The 18,716-nt window shown below is 41.0% G+C and overlaps 1 protein-coding gene and 1 long non-coding RNA gene across 5 annotated transcripts in view; one reads left to right on the top strand and one right to left on the bottom strand.

The window, feature by feature from the left end:
• The window catches only part of LOC134345173 (uncharacterized), a 59,996-nt gene extending 53,524 nt beyond the window's left edge, over positions 1 to 6,472 (bottom strand). Inside the window, exons 1-2 of one of the 3 annotated variants that reach the window (XR_010017623.1) lie at positions 5,713 to 5,727; positions 5,237 to 5,285 (exon numbers count right to left, since the gene is read on the bottom strand). This is a non-coding gene — a long non-coding RNA (uncharacterized LOC134345173). Of the gene's footprint in view, positions 1 to 5,236; positions 5,286 to 5,712; positions 5,864 to 6,320 lie in introns of those variants that run through there. The other 2 variants (XR_010017621.1, XR_010017622.1) reach the window with 2 other exon arrangements.
• Positions 6,473 to 6,887: 415 nt separating this feature from the next.
• dipk2ab (divergent protein kinase domain 2Ab) overlaps positions 6,888 to 18,716 on the top strand; it is a 225,589-nt gene continuing 213,760 nt past the window's right edge. For both annotated transcript variants that reach the window (XM_063045402.1, XM_063045403.1), the window contains exon 1: positions 6,888 to 7,730. The gene's annotated coding sequence lies outside the window, so the exon portion shown is untranslated. The remainder of the gene's footprint in view (positions 7,731 to 18,716) is intronic.

Genomic DNA, 18,716 nt, shown 5'->3' with positions numbered 1-18,716 from the left:
TAACCATATTCTCCCTTAAAATGTACAGGTTTCCTCCAGGTACTCATCTCAAAAACGTGTAATTAGCCACTAATTAGCCACATGTAATTGTCTGTAATGTATGGAGGAGGTGGTAGAGTTGGGGGTGGGGAGGGAAGCTATTGCGAACAGGCAAGGTGAATAACGTCAGATTAGTGAAATGGCTGGTGGCCGAAATGCCCATTTCCATGCTGTACATCTACATGATTCAATGATGGGGTAATAAAATAGGCTGAGTGCCTGCAGGCTTCCCGCCCCCCCCCCCCACGTTGGGTGAGACTAGAACAGAAAGCTACAGGTATAGGATGAAAGGTCAAATACAGAAGATTCTGGTTAATTGGGACTCATTGGGACCAGTACATTTTGGCCCAATTAACTGGCTGCCCCAAATAGCCGGTTTCATGAAATAGTGAAAAAAGGTATAAAAAAGAAAAACTACCATTTAAATGAGTAACAAATTATGTAGTTAAATCAAATACAGAACAAATCAGAACACTATACTACTACAGTACTCTAAAACTGTATTAGTTCTTCATTGTTATTGATGGAGGAATTCATCTAATATACTGGTACGCTGCTGTGTTCTTTTGATTTACTGTAAATGAACAAAAGCAGCTCAGTCACCTGGTGTAGATAATGGAATGCCTTCATATAAGGTTATCGACAATTGCATCTTCCAAATCTTCATTTTCATTGTAACTTTGAAGATGATTGTTGATATCTTCAATTTCTCCATAGTTCCTAAGTTGAAGTAGTGAAATTGTTTCATTTTCACTCCTGACCATTCTAGCATCTCCAAGCTTGAGAAACTGTGGTGAGCAAAACAGTTCTGAATTGTTTTACTGCTTATTTCTCGCCAATTACTAATGACAAATATCAATGTTTTTTAAAACAGGTGCACGCAACTGGCATTATTTAAAAACTGTTCACTCTAAGCACAGTGTATTGTTTAACTGTTTATTTCTCACCAATTACCAATGACAAATATCAATGCTTTTTAAAACAGGTGCACACAACTGGCGCTATTTCAAAAACTGTTCACTCTAAACACAGTGTATTGTCTAACTGCTACACAAGTTCATGCATCTGACGCTAGTTAGAAACTGTTCTACAAGAGTCTCCTGCCCCAATTAAGTAGCATAGTGTCCCAAAAAAAACAAAGGGAATTCCGGCTGGTTTCTCACTTAGTCTGTGTTCTTTAAGAGTTGTCCCAAATAAGCAGCTATCCCGATTAACTGGTGGCCCATTTAACTGGAATCATCTGTATTCAAGCAGAATCTAAGGGGAAATTTCTTCACTCTGAGTTGTGTGAGTGTGGAAGAGCTGCCAGTGGAAGTAGGAGATGTGGGTTCAGTTGTAACACTTAAGAGAAGTATGGATAGGTACATGCATGAGAGGGGTTTGAGGAGATAGTCCTGGTGCGTGTTGTTGGGACGAGGCAGAAGATTGAGTTGGCATGGATTCCATGACTCGAAACACATGCTCAGGACCAAGAATTACCCAGCTCTTCAAAAGAGTGTCATGGAATCTTTTCTATCAACCTAAAATAGCACCTCAAGAGTCAACAGCTCCCTCAGAACTAAAGTGTAATTTTGGATTTTGTGCTCATGGGATCCGTATTTTACAGATTCAAAGTTCTTAAATGCCTGCATGCAAGTTTGAAACAAATCCCTTACTTTTAGTCAGCCTGGTTTTCAAGGTTATCTTGCTTTTTCACTCCCAATTTCCCTGTTTTTGTTTTTTTCTCCCCCAATATTGCCCTTTTTGCCCCTATTGACGAGAATGTAATTGATCACCAAATCACATATATAAAAAGAGCCACTGCAGTCACTAATAACGGGTCAGAGACCTCTAAGGTAGCTACACAAAAAGCTCCAAGTGCTCAGCGTTTTCCAAAAATGAGATGCTTTCAGGTGCCGTCCGCAAATCTGGGACCATCAGTAACACTGATGACAACCAGCCCAGTAACTTGTCCTGCCAAAACATTTTTAACCCAACTTTTTCTTCTAACTACTTAAACTAAGGTTAGGATAGAAAACTTGGATTAGAAATTAAAATGCCACAAGCTGTTACAAAGAAATGTCAATAATTCCTCATTATTTTATCCATGCACTTTTGAAATCACTCACAGATAAAAAAAAAGTTTTTTTTTCCCCAGGACAAACAGCTTATTCAGCTTATTATTGAAAAAACAATTCTACAACTTCCAACAAGGCCTTGACAGAACCAAAATAACTTAATTGATGTATTAAGCAAAACTTTACCAAGTGCTTCATAGAAGCATTTTCAAATAAAAATTGCCAATGAAATGAATACTGAGCTGAGCTGGATGGCCAAAAATTTGGACAAAGAGAAAAACAGAGATTCAAGCAGGGGGGCTCCAGAACAGAATAACCAAAGGCAGAATTCCATTTGTGAAGGGATTAAATTCAGAGATAGTCAATAGGTCAGAATTGGTTAAAGGCAGATATCCTTAAAGATTATAGTTGACTAAATGAGTAAAAAGGACAAGGCCAAGAATGATTTGCAAATAATGAAGACATAAAAGCTAAACTAGTTCATAATCAAATGCCATCATTGGTCTATGAGCACAAGGATAAGGGAACAAGGCCAGCAGCTAGTTGACCAAATGATAAATTCTGGATAACCTCAGGTTTGCAGAGGGTAAAACGAGGAATTGCCAGGCGTGTATTGTAATAGTCAGTCTGGAGGTAACATGAAGGAGGATCTATGCATTTAAGATTTTGAGGAAAAGGCCAGGCATAATTGATAGTATTATTTTCATGAAAATGGGTGGTATTTGTATCTGTAGTGATATATTGTTTGAAGCTCATGTTGGGGGTCAAAAACAACATCAGCATTATAAATGATCCATTCCAGAGACAGGAATAGAGTCCACAGATCAGAAAAAATGACCAAGGATCAAAGACAATGGCTGCCTGGAGAATATTATTATTTATCCTTTACTTAGTGTTAGACAGGCAGCATGGCAATTTCAAAAAGATGGTGTTGGAGTTATAGCTGGATTGCATCAGTGTACACACAAGAACTGAGGCACTGCAGTTCCATATAATGTTGAGCAATAGAATGTAAAGAAATAAGCGGGGCGAAAAGAAACATGTTCACAGTACAGGACGAGGTTGAAATTTTAATGTGAGTGATTCACTATCGCTGAACACAAAGATGATTTGATCAAAGGTTCTAGGCAGCTCAAACATAAGGAAAAACAGTAAACAAAAGATTCTGCTGATACTGGAAATACAGATCAACCAACACACACAAAATGCTGGAGAAACTCAGCAGGTCAGGCAGCATCTCTGGAAAGGAATAAACAGTTGACGTTTTTGTCTGAAAGGAAAAATATTGAATGTTTGCTAACTTGCGTTGGGTGTAGTCTGTGGCTTTGACAAGGAGGCATTTCAGTACTATGCCAGAAGCAGAAACGCAATGAGAAATACAAAAGGTTCTGAGAAAGATAAGTATGCAGTTGGGAGGTGACAATGCATCCAAGGTCACTGGAGAGGCAGCTGTAGGCAATGGTACTTTGAGGACGGAATGTTAAATTTATCCCTCCCCACCCATCTCCCTCCTGGCACTTATCCGTGTAAGCGGAACAAGTGCTACACATGCCCTTACACTTCCTCCCTTACCACCATTCAGGGCCCCAAACAGTCCTTCCAGGTGAGGCAACACTTCACCTGTGAGTCGACTGGGGTGATATACTGCGTCCGGTGCTCCCGATGTGGCCTTTTATATATTGGCGAGACCCGACGCAGACTGGGAGACCGCTTTGCTGAACATCTACGCTCTGTCCGCCAGAGAAAGCAGGATCTCCCAGTGGCCACACATTTTAATTCCACATCCCATTCCCATTCTGACATGTCTATCCATGGCCTCCTCTACTGTAAAGATGAAGCCACACTCAGGTTGGAGGAACAACACCTTATATTCCGTCTGGGTAGCCTCCAACCTGATGGCATGAACATCGACTTCTCTAACTTCCACTAAGGCCCCACCTTCCCCTCGTACCCCATCTGTTACTTATTTTTATGCACACATTCTTTCTCTCACTCTCCTTTTTCTCCCTCTGTCCCTCTGAATATACCTTTGCCCATCCTCTGGGTCCCCCCCCCGCCATCTTTCTTCCCGGACCTCCTGTCCCATGATCCTCTCGTATCCCCTTTTGCCTATCACCTGTCCAGCTCTTGGCTCTATCCCTCCCCCTCCTGTCTTCTCCTATCATTTTGGATCGCCCCCTCCCACTTTCAAATCCCTTACTCACTCTTCCTTCAGTTAGTCCTGACGAAGGGTCTCGGCCTGAAACGTCTCTTTTTTTTGACTTCACCTCTTCCTACAGATGCTGCTTGGCCTGCTGCGTTCACCAGCAACTTTGATGTGTGTTGTTAAATTTATTTGTTGAGATGGTTTATACCAACGAAACATTCTCTCCCTGTGACCACATGGGTTTCCTCAATGGCACTTTCTCATGCATGAGACCCTTCCGTTAATGGCAAGGCTCATGACATAAAAGAAAGTTGGGAACCCCTGTTCTGGAGTATTGCACTTGGGGGTCATGATGCAGTTGCCTTTACATCGGAAAAGCCAAACTGCAGACTGGGGTAACCACTTTACCTAGCGTCTTCATTCATTCTACAAGGGCAACACTCAGCTTCCAGTTGCCTGTCACTTTAATTCTTCATCCAATCCCACCTTAACTCATACGATCAAATAACACAGGAGCAGAATTAAGCCATTCAGTGCATGTCTAGCTAATTTATTGCCCCTCTCAACCCCATTCTCCTACCTTCTTCCCAAAACCTTTGACACTCTGACCCTACCTTCTCCCCAAAACCTTTGACACTCTGACTAATCAAGAAACTACCAACCTCTGCTTAAGTATACCGAAAGACTTGGCTTCCACACCCAATTAATTCTGAGTCTGTATACTCCCCCACTACAGGAAACATCTTCTTCACACCCACTTTATCTAGGCCTTTCAAGATACAATAGGTTTTATTAAGATTTCCACCAGTCTAAATTCCAGCGAGTACAGGTCATCAAATGTCAACCTTCCATTCTCAGGATAATTTTTCTCCTCCTTTTACCTCAGTTTCAGCAAAGCCTAACATAAGTTTGAGTGTCAGAATCACATTTTGCAGTTGGGCACATAGTGACCTTCAGAATTCAACATCAAATTCAACTATTTCAGAAAACTTACTTCCGGCAACTTGGTTAGCATCGGAACTGGTTGGTCCTGTTATAGGCAGCTAAAAATAAACAGGTTTTTTCCCTTTTTACTGACACTATTTCATCTGCTGGGTGTTCCCAACAGCCCAGACCTGTATTTTCACAATATTTTACAAGCTCAACCTGATGGCGTGAACATCGACTTCTCTAACTTCTGCTAATGCCCCACCTCCCCCTCGTACCCCATCTGTTACTTATTTTTATACACACATTCTTTCTCTCACTCTCCTTTTTCTCCCTCTGTCCCTCTGACTATACCCCTTGCCCATCCTCTGGGTTTCCCCCCCTCCCCCCTTTTCTTTCTCCTTGGGCCTCCTGTCCCATGATCCTCTCATATCCCCTTTGCCAATCACCGGTCCAGCTCTTGGCTCCATCCCTCCCCATCCTGTCTTTTCCTATCATTTTCTATCTCCCCCTCCCCCTCCCACTTTCAAATCTCTTACTCACTCTTCCTTCAGTTAGTCCTGACGAAGGGTCTCGGCCTGAAACGTCGACTGCACCTCTTCCTAGAGATGCTGCCTGGCCTGCTGCGTTCACCAGCAACTTTTATGTGTGTTGCTTTTACAAGCCCTTTTGTTTTCTTTCCTACTGTTCTCATTAATAATCACACAGTTCCCGCAACAGCTCATCTCCATGGCAACCTTGGCCCCAGCTTATCGAAGAATTCCCTTTGTCCTATCCAACCCTGCCCCCACCGTCTCTGCGAATTGATTCCAACGCGGCTTCCCCCGTTGCTTATTACGTTGACCATTTCTTTTTACGACAAATGCTGCCCCACTTGCTGCACGTTTTTTTAAATATCAGACAGACATCGCTGTGAACGGTTAGATTTCAACTTTTAACTGGACAGTAAATCTCAGTTAATAAGGAATAAGGGTGTTCGGTTTTCTTGCCCTAACAACTAACTACAAACTACAGGCCATAATTCAGATAAAAAGACACACAAAAAAGGTTATGGCTTGGTTCAAGCCGCCCAGCTGTCCCAACCAGGAGGTCACCAGGCATCGCCACAGCCGAGCTACCCTTTCCTTTCGTGGATAAGTGTCGGTAAATACCTCAGTCTTGGGAGTCCTTGCAGTTTCCCATTTGAGCGCCGCTTCCTGTTGATGCGCCGCCTCCCATTCCCTCAATTTAGGATTTCCGCGGAACAAAGTATTATAAATCCACCTCAGCAAGAGCTTTAATAAAAATCCCCACCACAGAGGCAAAATTTATAAACAAAAACTGAAGTAAAACTTGGAGTTTCATACCACATACAAGGAACGTTGTAAAATTCTGCCAATAAATTAACCACCCCCTTCATCTCTGTACTAATTACTTATCAGCATTTTATTTTCTTTCCAAACAGAGTCCCTGGAAAAATGCAAATGTAAAACTTTACTAGATATTATAACAGGTGTACTAAATATTGTGAAAAGACCACCGGAAACTAGTTTGCGGCTCCGCAGGAACGGAAGTAGTGGGGGGAAAAGGAGGCGGGGTGATAGGGCGCCGGGTGAGTTGATTGACGCGGGGCTGGCGAATAGAAGAGGCGGTGACCTATGCGCGCCTGGCCAACCGGCTGCTGGAGCCGAGCGGCGTGGGGAGGTTGGGCTTCCGTTGAGAAGCGGCTGCGTCGAGTGCCTGCTTGTTCGGGTTCGCGTCGGGCTGCTGTATTGCTCGGCGGCTTTGTGGCTGAGGCGACGGGGAAGAGCTACGAAGAATGTTTATTTTTATATTAAAGAATTTTGTTTTGAGCTAAGGTTCCCTCTCCCTTGCCCTCCTCGTTCGGGCCAGGCGAGATTGCCTACCGGAGCAGCAAGAGAAAGAAAGACCGAGAAAGAGTGAGAAAATAAGGGAACACCGAAGGGAGTTTTTAAAGAAACGAAACAATAAAAAAGGGACAACCGCTGCTGAAGCAGAAAGTTCGTGTATCAGATATCAAGCCCGAAGTGGCTTGCACGGCCGGTGTTAACTTGATTAATTAGGTTGTTTTAGGGCAGTTGATTAGGGAGAGAAAGTAGCAAGAGTTTTAATCCATTTTGCCTGGAATATGGTTGAGCGATAAAGTTTGCTGCTGCGGGGTTCTTCCTTGCATTCCCGTCAAAAGCAGTGAATTCCTCCCTTCTCCCTCCAAAAAAATGTCACTGTCGGGAGGCGAGCGCAGCTCCTTGCCCGCATGAGTGGCTGGAGATCGTCAAAGCCACATCGAGTTAAACACCATCGATGTTCTGAAGTGAGAGGGACTGAGAGCTTCCGTGCTCTCTCAATGCTGGAGAGGGCGCACCATCCAAACTCTGAGCCGCACATTTCTCCTCTCTCTTCCCCCCCTCTGGTTTTCCTGCCTTTCTTCTGCAAAAGATGAAGCCCTGGGACCAAGAATTGAAACTTTAAACATTTACAGAAGCTCTTCGCTTGCTATGCCTGCCTAATTTTGATGGTGGAATTGGTTCTACTTTTTAATCTCAGGAGCTAATTTTAATTTGGTGAGTGAATTGCAATGTGCGTGACGGAATTGTAGGAAAACTCGGGTTATTTATTGTGTTTCGTAAGTCGCGCAGATTCAGTGCAAGCTGCTGATTGTACATTTGGGTTTTTAGGGGTTGTAATACTAATATGTAGTACTAATTCTGAACATGCGTCGAATTTCTTTTCGGATCGGCCTCTTTTGTCTTTGCAACTGATTTGATTAAACATTTAAATACGTGTTTGATCACTTCGCTTTGGGATCGAAATAAAACGCAACTGCATCGTTTTATTTCTTACTGGGCAGTGTAAAAAGGTGATAGAAGTCTCGCTGTCCCAGACTACAGCTGAACAAGTTGTTCTGTCCTGGCCAAAATCAGTATTTATGGTACACGATGTTTGTTACTTGGTCATACAGAAACAACATACAGGATGTCACCTATACTGGAGACATTGCTATCAATGGCCAATGGCACCGGCACCAAAACAAGTTTGAATTATCATTTCGGTTCGGAAAGCAGATTCTTTTGGTTGGGGAAAACTGCAAATTAACAAATTACATATTTAAGCATACCGTGACTTCACATTTTGCTGCTGCAGCAATGATCGAATTTTCTGTATTTTGTTTTCTAAACATAATAATTGAAGTGTTAAACTTGTAGAAATCTAAACCCCTTGTTAATTTATAGTTTTTATGCTGATGAACACTCAGGTCATTGCGATTTGTTAACCTTTGGGATTAGTTGAAGTTATATAGTTTTTTTAAAAAGTATTCTCCAAAAAGAGTACTGGGTCTTTTGATACGTAATATTTTCTAGTGTATGTATTGGCTTTTTACTTCAGTTTTGAAGTCATTGTTATAATTTTTTTCAATCCTTCAGACTCCTATTACAACTTCTTAAGCTGTTAACTCATTGTAAGTCCCTTAGAGTGTACCTTCTAGTTTTGAGACTAAATTAAGTAGCTTTCTAAGCTTTTTGTTTTATATTGTAAAAGATCATAATTTTCACGAGGTTTCTTTGCAAATGCAGTGAAGTAAAATTTATCGCCAAGGTACTTGGTGAATGTCATTCAGTGTAGGTTAAGTGCTTTTTGCGAAAAATCTTTTAGTTATATCCAGTGTGGGTACCCCAATCTGTCGGTAGCATGTGTTCCTAATAAGCACTTGAGTGTTACTACAAATGAATCATTAACCCTTAATGTTTTCCAAGCAACTTGCCGTCCAGCCGGGTGCCAAAATGTAAACTAATTCTACATTTATTCATAAACTTCAGAATTGTAATTAATGCCACTTAATGTCAGACACTGGGGTCTGGAGTTTTGTTTAGTGATTTATTTAAATCTTCCATTCATAAAATGTCAGAAGATTTTGAGCATAAATAGTTTGTCATAACTTTTCCTGGCTTGTTTGGAAAACTTAATATGAAATATGACTAATGCTTAAGACTGCCCTTTTCTGTTAATTTCACCCATATCGTGACTATTCCAAAAGCTCAATATTTTGGAGTTGTAAGGGCTTTAACAAGTATGCTTTAAAAGCTTTTCAATACAATCTTTTAATTTTGCTAAGAAACTATTTGCGTCAGGTAGATGGAAAATGGCTTCTATATTTACTTTAAAAGTTAGCTTGTGATTAATGACAAACACAAAAAATTGCAGATGCTGGAAGTCCAAGCAACACACACACAATGCTGGAGGGACTGAGCTGGTAAGGCAACATCTATAGAAAAGTGTGAACAGTAGATGTTTTGGGCTGAGACCCTTTAGAAGTGTGAGTTCCTTCAGCATTTTGTGTGTGTTACTCTTAATTATTGAGTTCTGAACTGTTCTAGCTCTTGATTAAAAAGTTTCTTTGGTGATTTGATTTATACTTTCTATAATATTTGTAGTACCTGAACCATAGTCAACTGTCCAATGCTACATCACAGGTGTACTTGCAATCAAAGTTTGACACCAAAGTAAGTAAGCAGCTATCTGAGCAATGAACAGTTTTCTGGAGGAAGTCAGCAGATTGAGCAGCATTGGAGGTGTGGCAAGGAATGGTCAATGTTATGACCAAAATGGTGAGCATTCTTTTCCTGCCACAGCCCCACTGAATTCCTCAAGCAGGTTGATTGTTCATCCAGATTTGACCACATGCAGACTTTTGTGTAACCAGATGTTGGGATTGGTAATCATTATCTTGTACAAGAAGTCAATTTTTAAGGACAGGCAGAGAGCTGGAGAAATTTAGGAAAGGAATTTCAGTCCTTGTGACTAACCATGTGAAGGCAAAACCACTGATTTTTGGACAATTAAATTAAAATCTTCTTTTGATAATAATACTTAGAGACCATATATGCCTGTTGATGTAATCAAGCTTTCCAGAATTTTGCCTCTGTATAATGATTATTACAAATCTCTATGGAATGACTGATTGTACTGCTCTAGTTCAAAGTGGGTTATATTGCCTGTAATTATACAGATTACTTTTAATCGAAACTTCAAAATTGAAGGGGGAGATGAGTAGTTCTCAGACTATAGTTTTAGTGCATGACTTGCCAATTGTGTCCAACATTATTAGATATGGTTCACTGACAAATTGAGTAATGGAGGTTATTATCTCATGTCTGTTAAATTCCAATAGTTTAGCATTATGTGTTATCTTTGGTTATTTGTAACAGTTACATTTGACTCTGATATAAATTGGCAAGATTAATCTTGAGGTTGAATTGCTTTTTTTGGACACATTTGGAACTATTTGAATGTTACCAATATTTCATGAGTGTTTCTTATTTTCCTATTGAATGCTTTGTGATTCTGTTTCTTGCCTTCAGTAGAATAATTGGTGGCTTCTGAGTCGCTGAGGTTCTCAACCTTCATGCATTGATGTTTACAGTTCTTGAATTCTTTCATCCTGGGCATATCTGTATCATCTGATATCTAACTGGACAAGTAGTGTTAAAAATTCAACTTTGATACTATTGCATTTATGCAGTGGAGAACAATTTTGTAAAGCTTTGAAGCAGAACAGAAGAAAAGTTTGTTTGGTCTCTACAGCATTTAGACTAAGGGTTTGTACTGATGCACTTTGCTTTCGAACATACAAGAGCCTATTTTTTCTTATTACTGGTGCTTTGGTGCATATGAAAATCAGCTTGGCACTTGGATTTATTTTTAAAATAATGTCATCTGGGGAGATGCAGAATTTTATATATTGCTTGGTATAATTTGAAAATATCTGCAGCTAATGAATTTACAGTTGATTGTTTTATCTTTCTAAAGACAGTGACGCTCCTATTATTTTGCTATGAGTTTTACAGATGTAGACAGTGTCCGTAGTTCTAGTGGCAAGTGATGGGCTAATTTGGCCCTTGTATACACAAAGATTGATATAATGTATTGTGAAAAACATCTTGCCTGAAAATATTACATGGTAGGGCAGATAAATATATATTTAATAAGAACTGCTGTCTTGTTTTGATAAGTTTGGCCTTTTGGTTCACTATCAGTTTACATTCCTCGTGAGCAACATTTCATTTATTCATTAGCTTACTGCTGTAAGAACTGGGTACGTCTTGAGATTCATCATACGCCTGATTTTTCTCATGCAAATTCCAGCAGTCTGGTTAGTCTCATCAGTAACATAACACCATAAGACACAGGAGCAGAGTTAGACCATTTAGCTCATTGAGTCTGCTCTGCCATTCTATCTTGGCTAATCCCGGATTCTACTCAACTCCATACACCTGCCTTCTCGCCATATCCTTGGATGCAAACATGAGGAAATCTGCAGATGCTGGAATTTGAAGCAACACACAAAAAATGTTGGTGAATGCAGCAGGCCAGGCAGCATCTCTAGGAAGAGGTACAGTCGACGTTTTGGGCTGAGACCCTTCGTCAGGACTAAATGAAAGAAGAGATAGTAAGAGATTTGAAAGTGGGAGGGGGAGATCTGAAATGATAGGAGAAGACAGGAGGGGAAGGGATGGAGCTAAGAGCTGGAAAGTTGATTGGCAAAAGGGATACGAGGCTGGAGAAGGGAGAGGATCATGGGACGCGAGGCCTAGGGAGAAAGAAAGGGGGAGGGGAAGCCCAAAGGATGGGCAAGGAGTATAGTGAGAGGGACAGAGGGAGAAAAAAGAGAGGAAAGAATAACAATTAAATAACGGATAGGGTACGAAAGGGAGGTGAGGCATTAACGGAAGTTAGAGAAGTCAGTGTTCATGCCATCTGGTTGGAGGCTACCCAGACGGAATGCAAGGTGTTGTTCCTCCAACCTGAGTGTGGCTTCATCTTGACAGTAGAGGAGGCCATGGATTGACATATTGGATCTCCCAGTGGCCACACATTTTAATTCCATGTCCCATTCCCATTCTGGTATGTCTATCCATGGCCTCCTCTATTGTCAAGATGAAGCCACACTCAGGTTGGAGGAACAACACCTTGTATTCTGTCTGGGTAGCCTCCAACCGGATGGCATGAACATTGATTTCTCTAACTTCTGTTAATGCCTCACCTCCCTTTCGTATCCCATCCGTTATTTATTTATTATTATTATTTTTTTCTCTTTTTCTACCTCTGACCCTCTCACTATACTCCTTGCCCATCCTCTGGGCTTCCCTCCCCCTTTCCTTCTCTCTAGGCCTCCCATCCCATGATCCTCTCCCTTCTCCAGCCTCGTATCCCTTTTGCCTATCAACTTTCCAGCTCTTTGCTCCATCCCTTCCCCTCCTGTCTTCTCCTATCATTTCGGATCTCCCCATATCCTATGCCCTGAACGATCAGGAAACAATCAACTTCCGCCTTAAAAATACCCACACACTTGGCCTTCACTGCAGTCTGTGGCAGAGCATTCCACAGTTTCACTACTCTCTGGTTTTAAAAGAAAATTCCTCCTTACCTCTGTTCTAAAAGGTCACCCTTCAGTTTTGAGGCTGTGCCCTCTAATTTTGGATACTCCCATCACAGGAAACATCCATATCCATCTTATCTAGTCCTTTCAGTATTCAGTAGGTTTCATATTCTTCTAAATTCCAGTGCGTGCAGGCCCAAAGCTGCCAAATGCTCCTCATATGTTAACCCCTGTGTTCCCAGAATCATCCTTGTGAACCTCCTCTAGGCTCTCTCCAATGACAACACATCCTTTCTGAGATATAGGGCCTAAATGCCTACTTTCTGATTACTCCTGAGAAACTGAAGGTAGCATGTTAATCGTGCAATTGGAGATGAAGATGATGTGCCACATCTACTGGGATTTCCATATGAGGTGCTTTACCAAAATCAGTCAGTGTTTATCTGGACTGAAATTTTCATAATGACATCTTGCTCATTGGAATTTTTTATTGATAGTAAACTAGAATACATATTAAGCAGGTTAGGATGTAACTGACTAATAGCTACTTCAAGTGCCACATAAAGCTAATCTAAGATGATATTCCAAGTACTGAGAGGTTGTTGAGATGGTCTTTCAGATGACAGGTTTAATTCGATCTCTCAGCTGTCCACTTTGATGTTAGAGAATCTATGGCACTACTTTGGCAAAGAGCAATAAAATTATTGTGAAGAATCCTGGTCAATATTTATTCCTAAACAAGCTTCACTTAATGCAGCAGGTGTCTGGCTATGTTTTTGGAAACTTGCAGTGGGCGAGTCTTAAAGAAGGGCAGCTGCCTGAAATGGCAACTCTTTATTCATTTCCATAGACGTCATCAGACCAGCTGAGTCCCTCCTGCATTTTCTGTGTGCTATTGTGGATAACTTAGCTGTAATGTTTTCCAGTTCAGGTTTATAGACATTCAACTGTACACATGGAGACCACCAAATGAAACAATGTTCCCTCGGACCAAGATGTACAACACAATACATACAATAAGCGTGTAACGCATGAAGTAATATTACCACTAGTCAATTAACAAATAATAAGGCGTAGTTACAATACAAGCTTAAAAAGATAACGGTACTGGTGCTTCATGCTTGATGAGACCTGGGTGGTGGTAAGGAGCTGGATAGTGTTTTGGCTTGGGGGAAGAAGCTGTTTCTCCTCCTTGCAGTTCTTGTCCTAATGCTGTGGTACCTCCTTTCTGATGGTAGGGTGTCAAAGAGATTGTTGGATGGATGGGAGGGATCAATGACAATGTTAAGTGCCTTGTGGAAGAGGGAGCCCATAATCCTCTAAGTAGTGCTTGCAATCCTTTTAAAGGGACTTGCGGTCAGATGCCTTAAAATTCCTGTGCCAGAAAGTGATGCAGCTGTTCTGGACACTCGATGGTGTTCCTGCAAAAATTGGCTCATATGGGTGGGAGGGATGGGGTGAGCCTCACTTGCTTTAACCTCCTCAGGAAGTGGAGATGCTACTGTGCTTTCTTGACCAAAGAGGTGGTGTTGAGGGGCCAGAAGAGATCCTGTTTTGTGTGCTCCCAAATCTCTTCATGGGTGAGCCGTGTTTGTGCAGTGAGGAGTGGCCAGGCTGCACCTTCCTAAGTTCCAGAATCATCTTTTTGGTCGACCAGCTGTTCAGTCTCCTCTGTATGCCATCTCATTATTGTTGATGAGGCCAACCTTTGTTCGTGTCACCTTTGAACTTCATAATTTGGTTTCAACTGGATCGCGCATCAGCAGCGTAAACAGCAGCAGGCTGAGCACACAGCCCTGGTGCTCAGTGTGATGGAGCTAGAAATGTTTCTGCCAACATGGACTGACTGTGGCCTTTCTGTCAAGAAGTCCAGGATGCACTTGCAGAGAGAGGTGTTGAGGTCCCATGAAGAGTTTATCCATTAGCTTCTGAAGGGTGATTGTATTAAGTATCAAACTGAAGTCTGTAAACATCATCCTGACATTTTCCAGCTGGGGCAGGATGGAGTGAAGGGCACAGACTATGACATCTTCAGTGGCGTCATTTGAGTGATCGTCGATTTGGAAATGGTAGCAGGCAGGTGGGATTTAGTATGATCTGTAATTTCAAAGCACTACATTTTTGTTGAGGTCAGTGCCAAGGATGGTAGTTGTTAAGGCAGGCTACTGTCACTGTCTTGGGCACCAGGATGATGGTGGCCACCTTGAAGCTTGAGGGGACAGTAGACTGTTCCAGAGAAGATTCTGTTAACTGTGCTGAACTGCTGTTCAGCACCCAACCAGGTACATTATCAGGTTCTGCAATTTTACGTTGGTTGACCTTGGTTAGCATTTTCCTCACATCAGCTATGGGCAGTCAGGAGTCTGGCACATCATTCCAGGCAGCAAAATACAGCGTAAAAGACGTGCAGCCAATGAGGAAGAGAAGTGTTGTTTTCATTGATGTGCAGGGTGGACTTGTAATCCGCTATGGTCTGAATGCTCTGCCACATGCATCTCATATCTCTGGCATCACAGAAATGGCTGTAGATTTTCTGTGTATAATCCTGTTTTGCCTTTCTGATGGCGCAGCAAAGCAGCTGTTGCTGAACTGAGAGCTGTCTTAAGGCAGAATCCCGATCTCAGCTGTGGCTGGACTTCTGTCAGCTCTGGTTTCTGATTTTCCCTCAGTAGGTGTGTTTAATAACAATGACGTCCTCCTTGCATTTCTCTGTGTAGCCAATCACAGATCTCACATATTTGTTGATGTGATGGTTGTAGGTAGTCACCTCCCTGAACATATTCCAGTCCGTGTTTTCAAAACAGTCTTGCAATGCTGAGGTTACTCCTTCTGCCCAGGTCTTTATCTCCCTCTGAACTGGTTTAACTCTTTAATCAGTGGTCCTATGCAAGAGTTATCATAACAGATAAGGGTTGACTGTTACTCTTCCCGTAGGTGTAGTCTGACTTGCTAAGTATGTTGTTGTTTTTTTGGTTATCAGAGCCCCCTATATCTAAAATTTCTGGAGGAAAACTATATAAAATCAGTTTATTCTGTTGTCTTTCCCCTTGCCAGTCTAGAAGGGTCTCAGCCCGAACATTAACTATTTGTGTTAACTTCCATGGATGCTGTCTGACCTGCTGAGTTCTCCAGCATTTTGCGTTTTCTCTGTGTAAAATGAATCCCCCCCCCCTTTCTCTGCGGTGTACAAGATCAACTTGCCACCTTGAATCTATCACTTTGTTAAAAACACCCAGTTCTGCTCTCATTGCCAAGAACAGTTCCCAAAGCTATCTGAATGATTAACTATGCTTTCTTGAAAGTATGCACTGTTATTTACAGGGTCATATCTCCGTATTAAGGAACTTCTAACCCCTGTCCTCTGTTTCTTTATGGCAATTTTAAATTGACAGTGACTGAAGAACAGAATGTATTAATTTATCACAATTTTCATGAAATAAGAATTTTTGAGCTTTTCTTCCATCAAAGGGGAATTGTCTGGTTTGAAATTTTTCCTCCGCTGTACTTGTTCATCATGCCCTGCTAATAGCTAGAGGTTTGAACAGCTTGAGTTGTCATGTGCATCCCCATTTTATCTGCATCTCTCCAAATCTTTATCGATGTAAGAGTGCTCATTTAAGATCTGTCTATACTCAAGACATGCACGTCTTTGGCTGAGAAAACATGGTGAATTGGATGCGTAAATTTGTCTTGAGCATAAGATTCGTAAACGAAAGGATGGTTGTAAGAAGAAAGGATGAAAATTGCTTATATAGAGGCATAGAACACTGCAGCACAGAAGCAGGCCCTTTGGCCCATCTAGTCTGTGCTGAACTTTGCTGCTGGCAGTTCATTCCACACTGTCAGCACTGTCAGAGTGAAGGGTGGTTCAAAGGAAATTTTATTTTCAAAGTACATATGTCACCATATACAACCCTGAGATTTATTTTCCTGTGGACATACTCAGCAAATCTATAGAATAGTAACTATAAAAGGATCAAATAAGATCAGAGAGCAGAAGACAACTAACTGCAAATGCAAATATAAATAAATCTTTAAAGGGAGATCCCTGGTTGTAGGAACATTTCAATAAAGGGGCAAGTGAGTGTAGTTATCCCTTTTTATTCAAGAGCCTGACGGTAGTAACTGTTCTTGAACTTGGTGGTGCAAATCTTGAGGCTTTTGTACCTTCTACCTGATGGCAACAGCGAGAAGAGAACGAGACCTGGGTGGTGGGGATCTCTGATGATGGGTACTGCTTTCATATGACGGCATTTTGTGTAGATGTGCTCAGTGGTTGGGAGGGTTTTACCCAGTGTGTACTGGGCTGAAGCTACAACCTTTTGTAGGATTTTACATTGAGGCATTGATGTTTCCAAACCAGGCTGTAATACAGCCAGTCAGTATACTTTCCACCATACATCTATAGAAGTTTGTCAAAGTTTTAGATGTCATACCGAATCTCTGTAGTCTCCTAAGGAGGTAAAGGGCACTGCTGTTTGCAATTGCACTTGTGTGATGGGTCAAGGACAGATCCTCTGAAATAGTAACACCTTGGAATTTAAAGTTGCCAAACCTCTCCACCTTGGTTTCTCTGATGGGGACTGGCTCATGAACCTCAGGTTTCCCTTTACTGAAGTCTGTAATCGTTCCTTGGTCTTGTTGACATTGAGTGAGAGGTAGTTGTTATGACACCAGTCAGCCAGATTTTCAGTCCCCTTCTGTATATATGCTGATTCATCATCATTTTTGATTCGGCCCATAACAATGGTGTCATCAGCAAAGAGTGAAGTGTGAGATGATGTATACTATATAGTATGTTTTGGAATTTGAAGGTGATATATTGTAATCATTTTTGTGTTTTCTCTGCATGTCAGTTAGAAAATGGTTATAACATTTATTAGCTGTCTGTTAAATTTAAATAATCATTGTTCAAAAATATAAGACTTCTTGCAAGTGATCCTAGCCATTGGCATGAATAATTCAGAAGCATCCGGAACTTTACAATGCAGCAGATAAAATGGTTGAATAGAGCTTTGTTTGCTCATGTCATCAGTATTGCATGAAGAACAGTATTTTGAGGATGCATTTGTTACAGGAATAAGGGGTAAAGTAATTTGCATTAGAAAAATTGAGCAGGTGACATCCAAGCTTTTTATGCTGAAGAACTTGAATATCAACTGCTATTAATGCAAATCAAATGGTTCTTGTGGACTTGGGCTTTACTGTGGTAAAATTGCCCCAGAAAAATTGTAACTGTTCCAGGGTAGTCCTGATTTGTCAGTGATTATTTTATTTTTCTTTTGAGTAATATTGGAAGCCAGCTATTGAAAATTGTACTGCCAGTATTATCTTAGAATTTGTGTTGATTTCATATGTCAAACATATTCATTTAGAAATTGAAGGATGTTGTTTGGTAAATTTATAAAAAACTGCAGAGGCTGGAACTTCAGACGCTGGCTCAGCACTGACCAGATTAAGCAATGTTTCTCGTTAAAGATCCTTTATCAGAATTTTTTTAAAAAAGGAAGTTAATATACATTGCAGAGAGGGTAAGCTGTAAATTAGGCCATTCTTTTCAATGGATGATTAGGCTGTGTAGGGGGAGAATGTGGTGGTGAAAACGGTGTCTAGGAAGAGAAAGAATGAACATAAAAGAATATAAAATTTGAAGATTGCAGAGTTGTAGGGTGTGCTCCGTAGGTCATGGAGAGGAAAACAAAGACATATTACAGATGGATTGATCAGTTCTGATACAGACAGCAAGTGAGTTACCTGAGGTTGTAAAACTGGATATCAAACTGCAGCATGCCCTGACATGATAAGTTAGTTTGATTCATTACTACAGTGTCTGTTAGTTGAGGAATAAACTTTTACCTGTTAAAAAAGGACTCACCTATTTCTTTCCAGGATTGAGATCTGCTGCATCCACGTCATTTAATGATTTGTGAAAATGGTAATCCAGCTAACTGAAGCATTTTTAATATGTTAGTGAACTTTACTAAGTGGTTCAGAATTGCAAGTTGTTTCAAGGGAATTCTTGTTGCAAGAATGTGACTGTATTGGTAAAGCTACTTTGCAGAGAAAAATACTGCCGTTGGATTTTGAAGGCAAGTAAATCATTATACTCATTGAATGTTTTTTATATATTCATCAAAATTTATCTAAAGTGCATTTAATGTTAAGGTGTCAC

This window comes from Mobula hypostoma, chromosome 4 (assembly GCF_963921235.1).
Source record: "Mobula hypostoma chromosome 4, sMobHyp1.1, whole genome shotgun sequence".
Lineage (NCBI taxonomy): Eukaryota > Metazoa > Chordata > Chondrichthyes > Myliobatiformes > Myliobatidae > Mobula > Mobula hypostoma.
Note: the sequence above shows the minus strand (reverse complement) of the source record. Positions and strands in the feature narration are given on the sequence as shown.